This window comes from Heterocephalus glaber, unplaced genomic scaffold, assembly GCF_053883595.1.
Source record: "Heterocephalus glaber isolate CG9 unplaced genomic scaffold, H.glaber_assembly_v1.0 deba00001547, whole genome shotgun sequence".
In the NCBI taxonomy this organism is placed as follows: domain Eukaryota; kingdom Metazoa; phylum Chordata; class Mammalia; order Rodentia; family Bathyergidae; genus Heterocephalus; species Heterocephalus glaber.
The window spans coordinates 9,255,144-9,274,566 of NW_028258340.1; the positions used below are offsets into that span (position 1 = coordinate 9,255,144).

A 19,423-nucleotide genomic window follows, 5' to 3' on the forward strand; every position below is an offset into this window, starting at 1 on the left:
AGCAACTCCAGCCACAAAAGGTGCAGTCTACCTCTGGACTTCGTATGGGGGAGTTTTGGTTCAGTGTTCTCAGACTATCTTCACAGGAACCTTGAGAGCTAGGAATTCTGAGGCTTAGAGCTAGATAGAGGGAGGAATTCTTGTCTTTTTCACAAAAGTATGTGTTTCCATCATAGCCTCAGTTATTCGAGGAGGAAAGAAACTTAAAACCAACAAAAGATTGAAAGAATTAGGGTGTAATTCCCCACATTCCAGTGTAGAGGGCTAATCTTAGGTTCCTTTAAATGGCAAAGCCCTCTCTTTCTGGGCATTGAAAATATCATTGATCATTCATTCACTTTCAACATTTACTGAGCTATTACCATATGGCAGATGAGTGGCTTGGTGCTAGGGATTCAGATAGGAGATAAAATATTTATGTCAATTAAAAAAGATATCTGTGATGGTCAGTTGTAGTGTCAACTTGACTGGGCCCTGGGGTGTCCAGATATTTAGTCAAACATTATTCTAGGTATTTCTCTGAGGGTGTTTTTGGATGAAATTAGTATTTAAATTGGTAGATTGAGGAAAGCAGATTACCTTCCCTAACTTCCAAAGAGTTGAAAGCCTTAATAGAACAAAAAGACAGGTCTCCACAAGCAAGAGGAAATTCTACAGTGGACTACCTTTGGACTTCATCTGCAGGTTGAGTGTCTCTGGAAATTATAATCCCCCAAGCCCAAACCAAGACTTTGTGCAGGGGCAGCCATCTTGTACAACATGGCTCCGCTTTTGCTATAGATAGTTGGCTTGAGGCAGAGACACCTGCTCCCCTCAGAGCTGTTCCTTAGGAGCTTTTATTTGGGATAGATGCAAATCTCAGTTCAGGTGACAGCAACTTTAAGAAGCAAAGGTCAGGAGCCACCCTGAAGAGCACATTCTTCTACTCTGTGGAGAAAGCTGGGGAGTGGTGAGAGAGGGTGATGGGAAAGCAGCCAAGACAAGAGGAGGGGGCAGCCAAGTGGCCCCTTGTTCCAGCTGTCGCTCTTTCACGGGACACTCCACTATCCTTATCGTTAGGCCCCCTTTTGGCTTAATATTGTTCAAGTTGGTTTCTGTCACTTTAAACCCTTCACCAAATCATTTTTCAGACCAAAGGGAAGATAGAAGTTGGAAAATAAAAAATGAAGCTAAGGTTAAGGTTAGCTGGCTGAGCTTGAGGCTCTGTGGCCCCATAGATACGATAGAGCTGGGTCGCATGCTGAGCTCTGAGCTTTCCAGCAGCCAGTCCAAAGAGAGAGGTATGTTTTGTAAGATTCGGGGTGTCTACACAAATTAAAAGAAACCTATTGGTCAAAAGCAGCACTCATCTCAGTATAAGACCGAGACCAGATAGAATTTTCTCTATGGGGCTTTTTAGAGTCAGCAACAGGCAATCTGCTAGTAATTCTTAAAGTGTTGCCTGGACCACCATCGTTGTTTTCATCTGGGAACTTGGTAGAAATGTGCACTCTTACATCTGTACTCTGGGGGCATGGCCTAGCAATCTGTGTTTAAACAAGCCCTTCCTGAGATTGTGAAGCATGCTGATGTTTGAGAAACATGACAGTGTGATAAGCAGTGTCCCCGCAGCACCCCGTCCCAACGGTCAGCCCAGCAAGGAGTTTTACAGGGCTCTTTCTCCTAAACGCACTCAATAATTGCAGTGTCTACCTGCTGTTCTTGTCTGCCTGGCACCTGTCTACCAGCTATAGAAGCCCCCCTCCACCATTTTCCGTGGTCTTGGGGGGATGGTCCTGGGACCCAGGCCTGGCCTATCCCGGGACACTCCCCTCTGGTCCAAAATGACTGCTTTAATGTGACCCTCATGTGACCCTCATCCAGCCAATCAGGAGGCCTTCATGAGATGGAAAATGGACACTGGTGGAGGGTGAAAGTGAGTACTGTTTCTCTTTTGACAGCAAGCTCACAGGTGAGAGCTCGGGTTGCCGATATTTCCTCTTTCGGAGAGAGCCTGTCTGTGGCTGGGGAGGATGAGGTCCACATGGAATTGCACAGAAGGAGGGACAAGTAGAGCTGAGGGAAGGAGATTGAGGGGAGGACTGGAGGGGGAAGGAGAGATGGAGGGGATGAGAGAGAAAGAGGGAGGGAAATAGGGAGGAAGAGAGAAGAGGAGAAAGGAGGGGAAAGAGGAGGAGAAAGAAGAAGGAGGAGAAGGAAAAAGGAAGATGAAGATGAAGAGGAAGAAAAAGGACAAAAAGGAGGAGAAGGGAGAGAGGAAGGAAGAGGGGGAGGAGGAGAAGGAGAAGGAAAAGAGAACAGATTAACTTGTGTCTTTGTGCTTATGGTCCTAGAATCCACACCCTTAATGACTACATCTGACTGCCTCACTTTGCAGAAAATCCGTAAGACTTTCCTAACTCGACTCAGGCCAGAAATGAGTTATCCTGCATGTGTGGCTACCTGAGGAAACAGGGTGCCATGCTGGTGCCTCCTTGTTGGCTGTGGGACAGGAGCAACAAGAGTTGGAGGCTTCTGGGTAAATCTTTAAAGTAGCTGGGATGAGACCAGAATAGTAGCCCTTGGACTGTATATCAGGAAGTTCTGTGGTTCAAAGTGAAACAGCTCCGACCTCTTTGCTGAGATTTGCGGGGCTGAAATGGACTTCTGCTTTAAAAAATTGTTCAGGCTAAAATGATGATAGTCTGACCCTATCACAGATGCAGAGCTTGGACACACATGTGTTTCTTAACGTCTCCACTTTATGGAGAATCCTGGGTGTGCACGTTTTCCTGAATGGATGGCCCTTACCTTTCATCTTTCTCAAAGGGCCTGTGGCCCAACAGAAGGCAAAAATGCAGTAGTCCGTGATAGGACAGGGTGTATAATTTTCTCTTCTGTGTAAAAAAGGACCACAACAGCTTTTGGAGTAAAACTTTGGCTTGATTTGATGGTACAGCCTTAGAACCCCAACCCTCACACCCTTTCTCCCCAAAGACAGTGAGAGAGGGCTTCAGATCACCTGTGTCCTCACCAGGCTCTTAAGCTCCTCCAAGCGTCAAACCCCAGCATGGCTGATTGTTAAAGCGCATGATTCCATATCCAAATGGTAACACTGAAGTCATGAGCTCTGGGTATTTGACTAGGAGTCTGACCTTGACTGCACTGTGGCTTAATGCCAGGCAAAGGCTGGAAGAAAAAAATATATTCACGGAGGATTTTCTGACAGTGACACAGTCTATATATTCCACCCTCTGAGATTTATCTTTGGATTAAACCAGAGTTAAGAAATGAAATGGTGGAGGCGAGGACAAGAGCAGATGGCTTAAGGTCAGGTCGTGGATGTATCAATTCCTAGCTGTGCTACCTTGGGGAAGTACCCTCAACTCTGTGTTTAGTTTTTTAATTTGTAAAATGAGCTCAATGATAATTAAGCTACTTCTTTGTGGTAGATTATGTTATTGGTCTCAATTCTTCTTGAATTCTCCTTGAATTTGTGGCCTCTGCCTTGCAACTTTGAAAAGTCACTCTCCTATTGAGTGGTTTGTCCCACCCCATGAGGCAAGTCTCGGCCATGTGACTCAATTTGGCCAATGGGATGCTGGCAGTTATGACACACGCAGAAGGCTTAAAGTACACTAGTGCAGTGGGGCTTGCTTTCTTGTGCTTTGCCATAGACATACAGACACCATGAGGCTCATAGACTTGAATGGAGTCTCCTGGTTGCAGCCAGTCAGGATCAGCTCACCCGTGCCATCATCAGATACACAAGAAAGCCCAGGCAAAGAGCTGCAGAGCTGCCCAGCCATGCTGGCCCTGATCAGTGGAAGGGAGCCTGCAGGTACTTGAGAAATCAGTACTGATTGTTTCATGCCACTAAAACTTCGTGAAGATCGGTTACACAGCTCACAGATACAGCCATGCTGGGGTTGTGAAGATGAAATGAACTCATGCATGTGAGTACAGCAGTGAAAGGTGCATAGGCTTAGCAAGTCCTGGGCATGCTTTGCACCTACAGGGTTTCTTTCCTAGGAGGCTGGCACCTGGGCTGCTCTTCCTGGCACACTGCGGGTGCCCTCAGTGCCTGAGGCCAGGAGAAGCTGAGATGGAACAGACTTCACACCATCTAACCTGGAGCTCAGGACTTAGAACACTTTGCAGTTTGTCCTTCCTTTCTCTGGCTTTGATCTCTTGGGATCAGATGCTACGACGGGGACTCCATGAGAGCAGATGCTTTTCTCACTCCCTGCTGTGTCGCTAGTATCCACAGCAGTTACTGACGCCCGGTAGTTTCTCCGTACACGTTGGTGAGCTGATCACAGACTCACCAGTTCCGGTTTGACCTTGTTCTCAACACTTTTCTCTATCCCAGTGAAGTCCTGCTGGCTCTTTCTCCCTCTTTCCAAGTGGGCTTAGAGCTCAGGGGGTGGCGAAGTCCAGAATCTCATGGGTGTCTCACAAAGCCCTGGAAAGCAGAGGAAGCATTATCAGCCACCTCCCTGGAGTCACAGCCAGGGCAGCCACATTTGTAAGCAGAGTTGCAAGTTGTCTAATGGTGCAATTTGAGGAATATGGGAGAGAGAGTCTTGTTTAAAATAGCCACCCATCAGTGATTATAAAAAATCCTCCCCAGAGCTTCTATCTCCTGCCATTAGCTTAGAAATGCAAATACCCCTGTGAGGCCTGCCACTTGGATGGCTCTGCTCATTATGTGAATGTATTTCTAGAAGTTTCTTTTTTATAACACTATATAATTATACTTACATGATATACTCTGAGAGCATTTTTACACCACTTCCTAGCTGTTTGGGTAAAAAAGATGCAAAGATATCCTGCCCTCAAGGAGTGTTAGGGAGTGGGAAAGGTGTTTCATGCCTACAGCTTTATAAGAGATGGGATAAAAGGCACCTTCAGAGAAAGGATGATGATAATCATAATTATTCTGGTCATTTGCAAAAGTATACACAGATTCATCTCCTCCCTCAGTCCATGGCCTTAGTGTAGATTTGTATAACAAGAAGTGACACTTTGGGGCACCCCTCCAATCTGGGCTGCTCTCACAGCTTGCTCTGGCCAGTGGGGGCCATGGTTCACAAGTGTGATGCAAACTGAGCCTTGAATGGTGCTTGCGTTTTGGGGATTACCCTCCTTGTGGACTCCAGCTGCCATGTCGCATCTTACCCTTAGTTTGCTGGGTCCTGAGAGACATGTAGCCCTGTCACCACCATTGCCAAGAGCCAGCCAACCTCAAGACGTATGAGTGGGGCGACTCAGGACTAGCCATCCCAAGGCCCCTAACTGGCCACAAATGTCTCTGTGAGCCTACTCAGGGTCCTCAGGGCCCAGCTCGTGTCTAAGAACTGACCAGGAGACCTATGAGTGCTTGAAGTCTTAAATTTTAGAGTACAAGTTAACCACATGGCAATAGCCAACTGACATAATAATAGTATCAGTGATAACTTCCACTTACTAGTTGCCGATTAGAGCACGACACATAATTTAATATGCCTTCATTTGAAAATGACAACAGCATAATGAGGAAGGTAAGAATTTACCACTATTCCACAAATAAGACAGGCACAGAGCAGTTAAGTCAGCTACCCAAGGCCACACAGCAGGAAGACCCCACTCAGCTCCAAGTTTCTGAGGCTCCATGCCGGTATTTCTCCATAATGCTAGGGCACTTACTGCAGGGGTCTCGCGGACAGCATGCCTGGAGTCTGCATGCAAGCCCTCTCCTCATGGGGACCTGGGTCAGAGAGCAGAGGAGCAGAGGAACCCCCTTGCCTGTCTGTCAGTGTGAGCCCTGTCTGCTTAGAGTAGTCCCCATCCAGAGGAAAGACAGGGCTCCCATGTCATCTCCTCTCTCTTAGTGACAAATGGCCCTATCCCTCCTCCCTCTGCTGTGCATAATCAGCCCCTTTCTGGAATCTCACTGGTGTATTCTCCAGTCCCTGGCTATTTCTCTGGGGCCGACATCTCTCAGCTGCCAATCCTCGGTGACAGGCTCCCTGCTCCAACCCCCGACGGCTGTTAGGGTGATTTGTCAATAGTAAATTCTGAAGCAAATTGAAATATTTCATGACAGCATAAAAACAAATGGGAGAAAACGGTTCCCATCCCGAAATGCTGATTGAATCAAATATTGCAATATCGATTGTATGATACATTTTCATATTTAATTCAATGAAAACCATGGGGTTCGAATGCTTTCCATTACCCTACAGAATTTCTCAGTTTGCTGGAGAATTTATTATTGGTGTGCCACCCAAATCGGATTACTATTGAATCAAAACTCTGCCATGTTATTCAATCAAAGACTGTGATTCTAACCCCAAGAGTCGATCATTACCACTTTTCCCAAAGAGTATTTCCTTTTCCCTGTTTCACACAAGAACGGCCAGTTCTCTTTGCCTGTACATTATCCATCCCCTCCTCATCCTGTTTAAATCTACTATGGACAAAAACCTAGAAAAACATAACAACGGGCCTTTCAGTATCAATATCAGCCTAGGCTTTTGGGGGAAATTCATGTGGTCACCTTTCTGTTTTTGTGTCCCTTCTAGGTTCTGGAATGGGCATGTGTCCACTGCTTGCAGAAGGCGACTTATCAGAGGCAATTAGTCATTTCTGGGCACACTGAGGACTTGGGGACTTGTAGCAAATGCCCAGAGCACTCCCCATACCCCCTCGAGAACCATCTCTCATGCTTGTGCATACTGTCTTCCACATGCATTTGCTCCCAACTGCCAGTACTTGTGTCACCTGTCTGCGGATGGAGGGAACGCGTGAGTACCTGGGAAATGATGTCTGTGTGGGGTCTCCATTAGCTAATACTTTAGTTTCCTTGGTCTCCAGTTGGGATACCTCTGAAGGTGACCTGTCCCCAGGAATTCCTCATGAGATTGAACCCAAGTTCTCCTCTCTGTGACTTTATTTGCCAATCCACCTTTGCTTGGTTCCCTTCCTTCCTTTCATCATTTCCTCACTTCTGGTTAGAAGCCGGATTATATACCCCAACCAAATTCATATGGTGAAGTTCTGAACCCTGGTGTCTGAGAATGTGACCTTATTTGGAAGCAGGTCTATAAAGAGGTAACCAAGATGAACTGATGCTGTTCTGGTGGCCCCTAATCTAGTGTGACTGGCAAGTTTGTCAAAAGAGGAATTTGGATCCAGGCACACATCCAGGAAGAAGGTTGCATGGATGTAAAGGCAGAGATGGGAGTGGTACTCACTTCTACACACCAAGGAAGCCTGAAGATGGGCAGCAGACCACCAGGAGCTAGAGCACAGGTGGAGAGCAGATACCCCGCTCAACCCCGGGGAGGAACCAACCCTGCTGACCCCTTCATCTTGGACTTCCAGCCTCCAGGACAGTGAGACAGTTCATTTCTGATGTTGAAACCTCCCAGTGTGTGGCACTTTGTCACAGCAGCCCTAGCAAATGAATATAGCGCCCCATCCCACTTTACTGGCAGAACTTAATAAAATTACTTCAGCGTGAACCCATCTCAGGGTCTGCCATGGGAAGTGCACAGCTAAGCAGGACTCTGCCAAGTGCACGGAGCCTGGTGCCCGGAATTGTAGATGTGAGTTTACGTGCCTGATTGAGATTGGATTTCCAAAATCCAATTAGAAAACCTCCACTTAACAAAACCCCCGCACAGGCCAGAGCCTGCGACCATAGGCAGCATTGTGCAGAGACATGCTAGTTGGTGCGGTGCTCTCTGGCCTCCTCCTCACACACATCTTTCTTCTATGTCCCTCACAGCTGTGGCCCTGGCTGTTTCACCAAAGTTGAATTGAGTGTCCCTGAAAAATATAGCGTAGCATCCTTTCCCTGCTGCGAGACACTAAACCAATAAATTATAAATCAGCCAGCAGCCCCATGACATGAGGATGTAATGAGAAATGCAAAATAAGAAAAGACATGGGGAGGAGGACACGCTCCTCCCTCTCCCCCAGTTCAGCTCCCTTTTCGAGCAGAGAAAACAATTGCTTTCTTTGCTCTGTTGTTACATGGGTGCAACACACATGTGCACATGTGCACAGACACACAGACACGAAGACACACAAACAGTGCCGCTACTAATGAATGATTGGAGGCTGCCAGCAGGACTCCAGGAGCAAACCCAGGGAAAACAATGATTTGGTTCCTGGGCTTATAAAACTCCCAGGCTAAAGGGCCAAATCATACCCCCAGGCCAATTTCCTCTTGCATGAGGTCAGCCCGGTCCAGCTTTGCCCTCTCCTGCCCCTCGGGTGATGGCCAGGTGGATGCTCACCTTGACCAGCACCTCCTACCTGGGTGTCCCCAGGGCCACCAGCACATCTTCTGGAATGCCCCGTGGAAACTGGTGACTGGAGATTTGTCTTCAGGTGCAGAACCCAGCTGCTCCCCTCTCCTCACTGTTTGTTTATTCATTCATTGCCTCGCTTCCTTTCATTTGGCTTTTCAGCGACTGATAGAGGGGGTCTGGGAAGGAATACTTTCAAGGACTCTGGGGAGCGTAACGATGCTACTGGAAATGCAGGAGCCGTCTGCTTCCTCTCCCACCAGCCTCTGCCTGGTGGCCGGTCTTCCAACCATTCACCTCCCTTCCAAGGCCTTCTGCTCACCACCACCTGGTCTTCCCCCTCCTTATCTTGCCCCTCACCAGAGGCAGAAGGCTGGGGACTGCTAATAAAGCTACTCACTTGCAGTATAAAATCCTGAGTCCCCATCCTGAGGTTTGGCCCCAAACTTCTTTGATGGCAAAATCTGGCCTGAAGCTAGGGGAGGTACTTATGGGAGGCTACTTTAAGGCCACTTTGAACCCCAGTTAATGTGTCTGTTAGAGCATTTGTTGCAAAAATGTTAATGTATTTGATTGTGAGGTGTTTCCCTGGACACAACTGGGATTTCCTGTAATATGTGGTCAACGTACTGTATGAGCTTCCTAAAATCTGAACAACACAGAATTCTGCAAGCTGTAAATCCCCACAGTCTAGATAAGGGACTATGGGCCCACAGTAGCTTCCATCTACTGCATGACTGTCAAGTCCCAGGGGTAGGGCTGACCTCTTTGTAAAGCATGACATGTCAGATATTAGCAACTTGTTGTGCTATTATTCCCAATTGACAGATGAAGAAACAGAAGTCTAAAGGATTAAACAAGCTGCCCTAGGTCCTAGGTCCTAGGTCCCTGCCCTAGGTCCCAAGCTAATAAACGGTGGGGCTGGGAGTTGAACCTACCTAGATTTGACCCAAAACCTTTAACTTCAACATTTGACAGCTTTCTCTGTTGTGTTAATTATTGTACCATCCAGTGACCTCCCAGGCCCCAGTATGCACTTGGACTTGGGCAATACTGTTGAAGTAAGGAGTGGGAAGGGAAGTTCGATTCTAGATGATCTGGGATGGGCCAGTAGGAGAGTGGAAGGGGCAGGGAACTAACAGGGTCTGGAGAGAGAAATCTAGATGCCCTGGCTCCACTCTGAGCTTGGCCCTGGGAATATGAGAAGTGCTCCCATGAGAAGTGCTCCTGTCTTGCCCTCACTGGGTCATCTACATGTGAAGAAGGATGAGCATGTTTGTAGTTCTGCCCATTTTTCAGACATCTTCCTGCTCCCAGGCCCTGCCCCTTCTCTAGCCCCAGCAATGCCTTCTTCTGTCTTAAGAAAGAATATTCTGTTTCTGGGGAGCATCCCTTAGGGCTACTTCTCACTGGCTAAAATCAAGTTGCCAAAGGGAAATGAAATTGAGTGTATTCTTGAGTCCCTAAACTAATACCACCTTAGGCTCAAATGATACTAAATCCTACTAAAATGCATCGTAGTTGTGCAATCTCAGTAGTTGTCACTAGTTATTCTAGCCACCTAATGAGGACTTTGCTCTTCATTAGTGACTCTCCAGTGTGGCTCCTTATTTGAGCTGCCTCATGCATTGTCTGCCTAACACTGAGTTCCAAGAACAAAGCATGCATAGAATACTTATCACGTAGGTAATGCAAAATTTGGTGGTACAAGGAGTAGAGACAAAGGATATCAACAAAAGATATGCACTTGGTTTGCTACTCCCTGAGCGAGTTGCCATGACAGGAGTCAGGATCCTGGAGGTGGTCACCCTTCAAAGTGGCAGGCTGTTGTGCTGCTTTCAGTAACTCCCATGTGATTAGACAGAATAGGTTTCCACTTGTTGGCACTGGGTTTGGGCATGTGACTTGTTTTGTCCAGTGGAGCACAAGCAGTAGTGATAAGGTGCCAGGTCTGAGTCCAGGCCTTAAGGGACAGCTCATGTTTCTACTTCTGCTATCTGTCCTAAGTAGCTGTGGATTCAAGAAAAGTGAAAAGAAGGAATCATTCAATCCCACTCAGGAGCCTGAAGCAGAGCTTCCCCTGGAGACCTTTGAGCAAGAAAACTAAATATTTTTACTTTAAACTACAGATGCTCCTTGACTTCCATGGAGTTAGTGCTGATAAGCCCATGACAAGTAAGTCAAAATGCATATACACTGTAGAGTGACCAGTTACTGCTCCTTATGATGGTGTGAGGTCTGGGAGCTGCAGCTCACTGCCACTGCCCGGCATCTGAAGAGCCCAGAAGAGATCAAAACTCAAAATCTGAAGTGCTGCTTTACTGAATGTATATTATTCCACACCATTGTAATGTTAAAAAATCATTAATTTGAATCATTGTGAGACAGGGATCATCTCTACAGAGTTCTGGGATAGTTTGTCACTCAGCATTATTGCAGAATTAGCTGACTAATGCACCTAGTAAAGTTGAATCCTTGAACCTGAATGTGGTACAATCAGGTACATTTGAAATCTCCTTGCAACAGAGCTGGGTTCTGACTGCCAGTGTCCTGTGAGTTACTTAGCGTTCTTAAATCTAGTTAACTCTGGAGTCAGAGCAAATGCTTTCTTAAGTTGGTGGTTTGTTCTGAGCCCTCAGTAGGTTTGGGCTTCCTAATAACTTTTGAGTCACCAAATATCTGTAGCTCAATATTTGAACAGCATGTTTCAGTGTTTAAAACCTTTTGATGTAAATTGTTTATATTACCAGTTGCCGTGCCCTCAGCTATGTCCCGAGAAATTCTTTCTGATGGCTCAGACCAGTGCCATGGAACCTTGTCACCCTTACATGTGTTGGCCTGACCAGGGATAGATGGGCACTTGCCTGATAACATCCAAGTCACACTGGCCAGTGACCTGGTGAGGTGGCCTGCCTCCAACATTCCACGAAATAGGGCCAGAAGTAACCCTTTCTTTCTCCATGATTGGGAAGATGTCACCATTGGAGTCTGTGACTTATTAGGACCAAGTCATGGAAGAAGAACACAGGCTTCCCAGCCACTTCGCCTCTTTGACCTATATAGTCAACAGCATCAGGGTCATCAGGGAGCACGTTAGAAAAGCAGATTATCGGGCCTCGTCTAGATCCACTGAAACAGAATTTGCACTTGAACACTATTTTCATGGGACTCAGGTACATCATCGTCTGAGAGGTATTGTTCAGAAGCATAGGTCAGGGTCTCCTCTTCCACTATGGCCTTTTTAATGATGCCTTTTTATGAATTAAATTGTGCTCCCTCCAAGAGATATGTTGTACTTAGAATGTGATCAACCTTATTTGGAAATAAGGCTGTTGTCAATGTAATTAGTCAAGATGAGGTTGTTGTGGAGTAGGCTGGGCCATTAATCCATAACGCTGGTATCCTTTAAGAGGAGAATAGACACAGGTATGTACACACACACACACACACACACACACACACACACACACACACAGGGAAAGACAGCCACATGATGATAGATGACAGAGATTGAGGTTGGAGTAAGGCAGTCAAAAGCCAAGGAAAGCCTGAAGCCACCAGAAGCTGGAAGCAGCAAGGAAGGTCCTCCACTGGAGCCTTTGGAGACAGCATGGCCCTGCCAGCACTCAGATTTGACAGCACTGTGAAAGAATCAATGGCTGTGCTTTGAAGCCACCCTTTTTGTGGCACTTTGTTATGGCAGGACTGGAAAATGAATGCACTCTCTAAACTGTTAAGGGCTTAGTTTGGGTTCTCTCCCTTTTTGAGGTACTGGGGATTGAATCCAGTGCCTTCATACTGAGCTATATCCCCAGCCCGTTTTTATTTTTTATTTTGAGACAGGATCTTACTAAGTTGCCCAGGCTGACCTCTAGGTTGCAATCCTCCTGTTTCAGTCTTCCCAAGTGCTGGGATTACAGGTGTGCGCCACCATGCCTAGCCTGTCTTCCCTCTTAGACTAAGGAAGATACCAAAAGAAGGACAAAGGGTTCAGGTGTGGGAAGCACCAATGCAGAAGTGTGGAGATGGGATGAGGAAAGAGATCGTAGGGATGGGCAGGTTGCTGCTGTGGGCAGCTGAATTCAATCTCACAGTAGCCCTCCAAGGACAGTGTGTAGACAGAAGGACAAATTGGCATTGATCCTATGACTCTTACCCATTGGTTGCTGCCTGCCCCAGGACCATGAATTTCCTCATACTCTAGGGGTGGTCCTCCCAAATTCGGCATGGCACTTGTTACTTCTTCCCCTGGGGGCAAAGGCTCAGGCATCCCAGGGCCTGGACAAGTATGTGTCCACTTGCCTGTCCTGCTCTTACTGTGATGCTCAGCCGTGGGGTAGGAGAGCCAGGCTGCTACCAGGCAGGGGAGGGTAAAACAAGGTGTCTGGGCGTGGACTGGGAGCCCCACAGTCAGCAGAGGACACTCAGAGGCAGTGTGACGTGCATGGGGGTGGCTGGCTAAGGGAAAGGAGGCCAGGGAAGGTTCGGAGGGCAGATGGGAGCATGATGAGGGAGGAGGGCCATCCACAGACCCTGAGTTCTACACCTTGGAGTGGTCAGCACAGTGTTTGGACACCTGTGCCTGGGGCACGCCCCGGCCCCGCCCCTTACTGAGTGCAAACTGTCGAAGCAGGAGGATGCTCACATCTCTGTCATGGGGGCACTGTGAAGCTGGACCACGCTTGGTCCTCTGCCTGACACCGGGCGGTACTCCCCCAAGTCACTCACACCATAGCCTCTCCCCAGAATGGGAAGCAGAGGCAACCAGGCCAGGAGCGAGAAGGCCTGTGACCCTGACCAGACTCCCCCCACTCTGTCCATGGCTTTCCTCTCTGGCTGCTCATAGGTAAGGGTAGATGGCACTGGCAGGGGGCTTAGGCTTCTCTTTAGTGAGGTGCCAGGTGTAAATGACTCACGTGAGGCCTGTCAGGTGGTCAAGGGTAGGCTTGCTAGAGGCCACAGTCACAAGTACTGGCTTTATCCCAACTGCCCCTGCTTGGGCACAGTCCCTTCCATTGACCAGGCCTCAATACAGCCGCCAGTCATGTAGGCCAGGCAATAATATGCTGGGGAGTAGCATAAATGCTGGAATCAGATTACCTGGGCATAGCATTTACCAGCTGTGTGACCGTGGGCAAAGTTACTTAACCTCTCTGTGCTTCAACTTCCTTGTCTGCCGAAGGAAGGTAAGAATAATACGTATTTCATGAAATGGTGGAGTGCCTCAGTCAGTTAACATGGATACAGTGTATAAAATAGTGCCCAGAACATAATGAATTCTATATTAAAAGTATGAAGTATTATCACTGTATGACGTAAGAGACAGTGTTAATGAGGGCCCTAGCCAAAACCTTCTTGGAGGTGACCTAACAAAGAATTCTGTTTACTGTCTTTTGCCTGGGAACCTGGCCTTTAAAGATCCTGCACTGTCCTTGGTACTAGGGGCAGGGAACCAAAGGCAGAAGTCATAGAAACTCTTCTCAGGGTGAGTAAATATTGACCTGGCAAAAACTGGGGGACACAGCCAATGGTAAGTGAGCCAGAGTAAGGGCCAAGCCACTTTGCTAAGATGGTGACCATTCTGTCCACCATGTGAAGGCATTTAGGCTTTATCCTCAAGGTGGTGGGCAGCATTGAGGTTATAATGATGAAATGCTATCTATGAGGTTCATTCATTCACTCATTAAGTATTCTTCCAGCAATAGCCCTGTGCCAGGCAGTTCTACACCCTGGAGTGGTTAGCAAGACAAGCATCTTGGCCTTCAAAGAGCTGATAGGCAGTGGACTTGGGAAGCCAAGACCTGTTAAGTCTTTGAGTGCTAGTAAGCCCCATCCCTGCTGGGACACAGGCCTTCAATCTGCATTCCTGTTGTTGGTCTGAGCTTTTACTTCTGCAAAGGGACCTGCAGGAGAAACCTGTGCATTTCTTCAGGTTGCCAGGTGCAAGGCCAGTTGTATTAGTCAGCTTTCTGTGCTATGACAAAATACCTGAGAAAAACAATTTAAAGAAGTTTATTTTGGGTCATGATTTTCAAGGATTCAGGCCATGGTTGCTTGGCTCCATTGTTTTCGGGCCTATGGGAAGGCAGAGCAGCATAGTGGACAGGGGATGGTGGAACAAAGCTGCTCACTTCATGGCAGTCAGGAAGCAGAGAGTAAGAGGAAAGGTTGGGAGTCCCGATATGGCCTTCAAAGACACATCCCCAGTTACCTACTTCTTCCCATCAGGCTCCACCTTCCAGGGTTTCTACCACCTCTCAATAGTGCCACCAACTGGGGACCAAGCCTTCAGTCCATGAGCTCTTGAGGGCCATTCCAGATCCAAACTCTACCATCTGTGCTGGCCATCCCGGAAGCCAGGCTTTGGACCAGCTTTTTTCAGAAGGCCCAACAGCCTTCAACCCCAGGGACTCCTAACAGCTGCCTGGCATTTTCTCTTGGTTTGCTAAAACCCCTGAGTTGTCTTGGTACTCAGCAAAACACCTAGTATATTTTCATTAAATAGTCACTGAAGGCAGCCAGAAGTCAAGATCTAAAAAGCCATCTTATGAGAGAAAGATCAGTCTCAGATTGGGTTCTCCAGGAAGCAGATGCTGAGATGGAGTTCATGATTGGGAGAGATGATTCAGTTATTCAGTGGCTCCCAGGAAGGCCCAAATGAAATTGGACACAAAATAATAACACAGGAGTAGTATCCTTGCAAGGGGATGGGGAGGAGGTAAGACTGGCCAGAGGAAGCTGTCTAAAGGGAATGCAAATTTCTTGAAGAGTCCCTGCTGGTCCAGCAAATGCTTCAAGCAAAGGGTGCCCATCAGTGGGGTGCCACAGTGGGCAGAAATGGCCAGCCCTGATTACCACTATCTTGCTCAGCCATTGGTGACAAGTCACCCCTAGAGGGATGTGACCTCAGCTCAAGAGCTGGGGGCAACTGTGCCAAATCCAACAGCTGGAGGCTGTCAGCTGGCCACCCCCGGAGCGGCTGGCTGCAAGTCCTTTCCTGAAGGGGCGCTGAGTGATACCTCTCTGTGTCTGTAACAGAACCAAAAGGAGAATCAGGCGTGCACCCTGGTACCACAGGCACAATAGAGGCAGGGGGCCTCTCTGCCTTCAGGCTGTCACTCTGTAGAACTTTTTAAGAATTCACAAGGGGGCCAGGGATTTAGCTCAGTGGTGCCGTGTCTGCCTTGCAAATGGCAAGGTCCTGAGTTCCATCCCTGGTACTGAGGAAAAAAAAAAAAAAAAAAAAAAGAATTCACAAGACTCCGGGAAGGAGAATCCAGGCAAGCAAACCAGAGCTCCCAGTCTATAAGAGGCTGAGTTGATAATGTTGGAGGCTGCTCGATTTGCCCGGTACCCTGGGAATTTCCCCACCCAGACCAGCAAAAGTGATCCTTATACTAGCAACCACGAAAACCTTTTCTATTTTGCTTTTGCCTAGTTCGATGGAGAAGATGCAAATGGATATGGATTCCATCAAAATGTTCTCACCAATGATAGATATCTCCTATTTTGTTTCACTCCCGTTTGGGTTGTTAGCGTGGCAGCAATTAAACTTGACAAAATAGTGATTAAAAAACAATGAGAGGCAAATGTACCAGCACACCAGTGCGCATCTAGACCATTCCGAAAATGATCTCTTAAGTGTTTGAAATCTGCTTTATTTTCCTACCGCAGGAATGAGTTTTCAAAAAACAGCACTTAGGAAGGGCATTTTGCCACAAGCATTCCACAGCCCCAACAAACAGTATTTCTTTCTAATGGACTCTCCCCCTCCAAATTTTAGCTGCAGTTCCCAAATCAGATTCATTATACAAAAGAAGGAATGAATGCCACAAAATGCCCAGAAACTGAGACTTTCCCCTGCCACTTTTAATGATGCAAAAGGCAAATGAAACTTCAGAATGGTAAGGGAAACTTGCTTACCAGGTCTCCAGGGTACCAGCTGCTGGGCTGCCCTGGTCTGGGAGGTCATGGCCACCTGAGATCTGGGACCTCTAGCTGAGATCAACCCAAAAGTCAGCTGTTGTTGCCTTTTGAGCAGGGTTTTTGTTTTTTTATAACATCTACCAGCTTCTTATAGGACAGAAGTGTGTGACACACAGGGGACCTTTTAGAAAGAGAAATTAACAGCACGGGGCATTTTCAACTATGGGGGTTTTGTTTGTTTGTTTTTTAAATCCTGATGCCTATCTGGCTTTAGTGAAGCCACGGTCATGTCTTTCTCTCTTTCTGATGTGCAAGCAGCTTTCTGGTCTAATTATAGATGTAGTCTGTGCATCCTTGATCAATAGTTCTGAGTGTCCTCCCGCCCTAAGAGCTGTTTAGTTCCTGCTGATGGGCTGGCATTTCAACCTCCAGCTCAGAGCAGGAGTTGTCAACCCCATCAGCAAAGCCCTGGCTTCTCCCAGAGTGCCCTTTGAACTTTGCAGAGCTTGGACTAAGCCCCACCTCAGGAGGCCCCATGTGCAGGAGGCTGGAGGAGGCTGCCAACAAGCCTCCCAATGGCTGGGAGACCTGCCACGGGAGGCCAAGGTTCAAAGTGTGGTGACAGCCAGAACCTGGAATGCCATCAGAGAACATCCCCCTTGAGGTGCCCTCTCTGAGGAGGGGCAGAGGAGACATTTGGCAGCAGAAATGAACCTTGGGAGCCAGACAGCAATCTATGTGCTCATCCTCCATTCTCTCTGCTACAGCCACAAGCGTGCTCGCTTCAGAGACTCAGAAAGTCGCTCTGTTTGCAGGCTTCTGTTTAATGAGAGATGCGCAGCACAGGGGTGGCAGGGAAATGAAGAGGCAGAGCAGAATTTGACCTGCAGGGCACAAGAAACCATGGAGCCGAGAGGTACTTAATAACAGGGTTTTACCAGCGGAGAACGAGTGGCTGCCCCTGGTGGTCTGGTGCCTCCTCTGAGCGTGACTTTACCTGGGCTCTCTGAATAGGCTCTGGGACCTCTGTCAGGCTGGAGGGCACTGTGGGAAAACTAACTGGACATAGCATTGAGTACCCAGTGAAGGGTAGCAGAGGACTGGAGGCTAGCAATCACTCCAAGCGAGGTGGCTTCGCAGACTCTCACTGCCCCGGAATTCAGTGTTAGGGGAAGCCCCCAGCTCCCCTAGACTTGGGCACTTTTCCAGAGCAGGCCTGGGCACAGGCATGGTAAGGGAGGGAGGCAACCCCAGGGAGGGGTTGAATAGCAGCCAGTGTAGGGAAGGCTCCCATGGCCTGCTGCCAATCCTGGCCCACCCGTTTCTATGGAAACAGGTGCCAAGCTAGGAGCCTGCTGCTTCTGGGGAGCCCAGTCAGGGCGGCTGTCAGGCTCAGCTGCTGGCTGCCCGCTGGGACGTGGAAGTGCCCTTTTTCAAAACCCATCTTCTATGGCTCTGAGTCAGAGGGGTCTCCTGGCATCCACTGAGCTCAGAGCCTGAATAGAAGAGAAGAGAGAGGAGAAGGAGGGGAGGAAATAAAAATATTTACGCTTAACAAACACTTTGATGTTTGAAGACTGTGTGTACAAATGAGGGCTGGGAACATCTTTGGTGAGGGGTTGGCGTTTCCAAGCAAATCCCTTCATGCACACACACACACACACACACACACACACACATGATCTCTCTTTCTCTCATGATGCATTTACCTTATTGCCGGGCAGAATGCAGGACTGGCCTTGGGAAAAGTATGGGCAGTGATGGATGAGTATCCAGGGACCACATTCGCATGTCTTGGTGGGCCTCCTTGTCAGCCCTGAGGTAGCCCGGGTGCAGAAGGAGGCTGGAGCCAGCTGGCCACAGGGGCATGCTGGGAAGATTTCCTGTTGCAGCTGCAGCATGGCTGGGGCCACTGGGACTGGGACTGGGGAGGCCTGTGTTCCAGGTTGATGACTGTGAAGGGAAAGCCATCAGGGCTGGTGTTCTGCTGCTTGGGTTAGCACAAAGGCCTTTTCAGAAAAAAAGTGTGGTGAACCCTTACATGGGGTTACCTTTTGTCTTCACGGACCCTAAACATTGGAAAGGGTATGTGCCAATCTGTATCGAGCTTGGGCAGAGGAAGTGGTGATGAGGAACATGGGCTTTAAGGCCAGACAGCACTGGCAGAATGGCCTTGGGAAAGTCACATTTCTTAAGTTGGAGGTAGTAATAATAATGCCTCATGGTGCTATGGCATAGACTAAGTACTTTAAAAATATAAGGAATTCAGAGTATTTGTGCAATAAATGTCAGTGAGTAGTGTTGATGATTGAGCCTGTACAATGTGCAGGGAACTGTGTTAAGCCTGTGGAAGATACACAGTTATTCAGGCATATAATTTTCCCTAAGGGACTTTATAGTCTAGGGAAGAAGCCAAGAGAGGAGCATTTTAATAATTATTAACAGAATTGTAAGCTACAAAGTGAAAAATCCAGAGTATATTCTGTACCCTTCTTCAAATAGTTCTTTAGAGGTAAAAGTAAAGTCACCGTGTATTACCCAGGGAAGGCTAGTTGCTGTAACAACCCTCAAACACAAGTGACCATACACTTGCAGTCCTCTATGAAGTGATTCAAGAGACCAGCCTCCTTCTTCTGTCTTCTAAGACCTTAGAGTCCTCTGCTGGTCCTTTTTGTCCATTGGGCAGAGGAGGAGTGGGAGAGAACTCTTAGAATTAGGTAGAAAGTTTGAGACCAGGCCTCACTCTGTTCACATTTTACTGTCCAGAACCTAGTCATTGGTCCCACCCTACTGCAGGCTGCAGGGAAATGCAGTTTTCCTGTGTATCCAATGAGTAAGTAAAATAAGGATTTGTGAACATATAGTGTTGTTTCTGCCACAGTTGGAAAGGACTTTGAGAATTTAGCAGCCATATAATTTTCAGGGTAAGGATGGTTGTTCTGATTACTTATTACTGTTTTATAAACCGCCAGAAAACTTAGTGGCTTAAAACATTTACTTTGCTTATAAATCTGCAATTTGGGTAGGGCTCAGGGGGACAGCTCTTCTGTACTCCACTCAGTGTCAGTGGTGTTGCCTCCAAGGCTGAGGGCCAAATGATCTGGAGGCTGCTCTCTCACTTTTCTGTAGTTCATGCTGGCTACTGGCTCAGAGAACTGGGGCTGGAAAAACTGAGGCCCCTTGGGCATCTCTCTGCATTTCTTTTTTGTTTTATTTTT

At 47.7% G+C, this 19,423-nt stretch overlaps 1 long non-coding RNA gene across 1 annotated transcript; it reads left to right on the top strand.

The window, feature by feature from the left end:
* The first annotated feature begins 1,616 nt into the window (after nucleotides 1-1,616).
* LOC147824341 (uncharacterized) lies at nucleotides 1,617-10,821 on the top strand. The gene is made up of 3 exons (XR_015442433.1): nucleotides 1,617-1,915; nucleotides 6,546-6,767; nucleotides 7,119-10,821. It is a non-coding gene; the product is annotated as an uncharacterized LOC147824341 (long non-coding RNA).
* The last annotated feature ends 8,602 nt before the right edge of the window (nucleotides 10,822-19,423 follow it).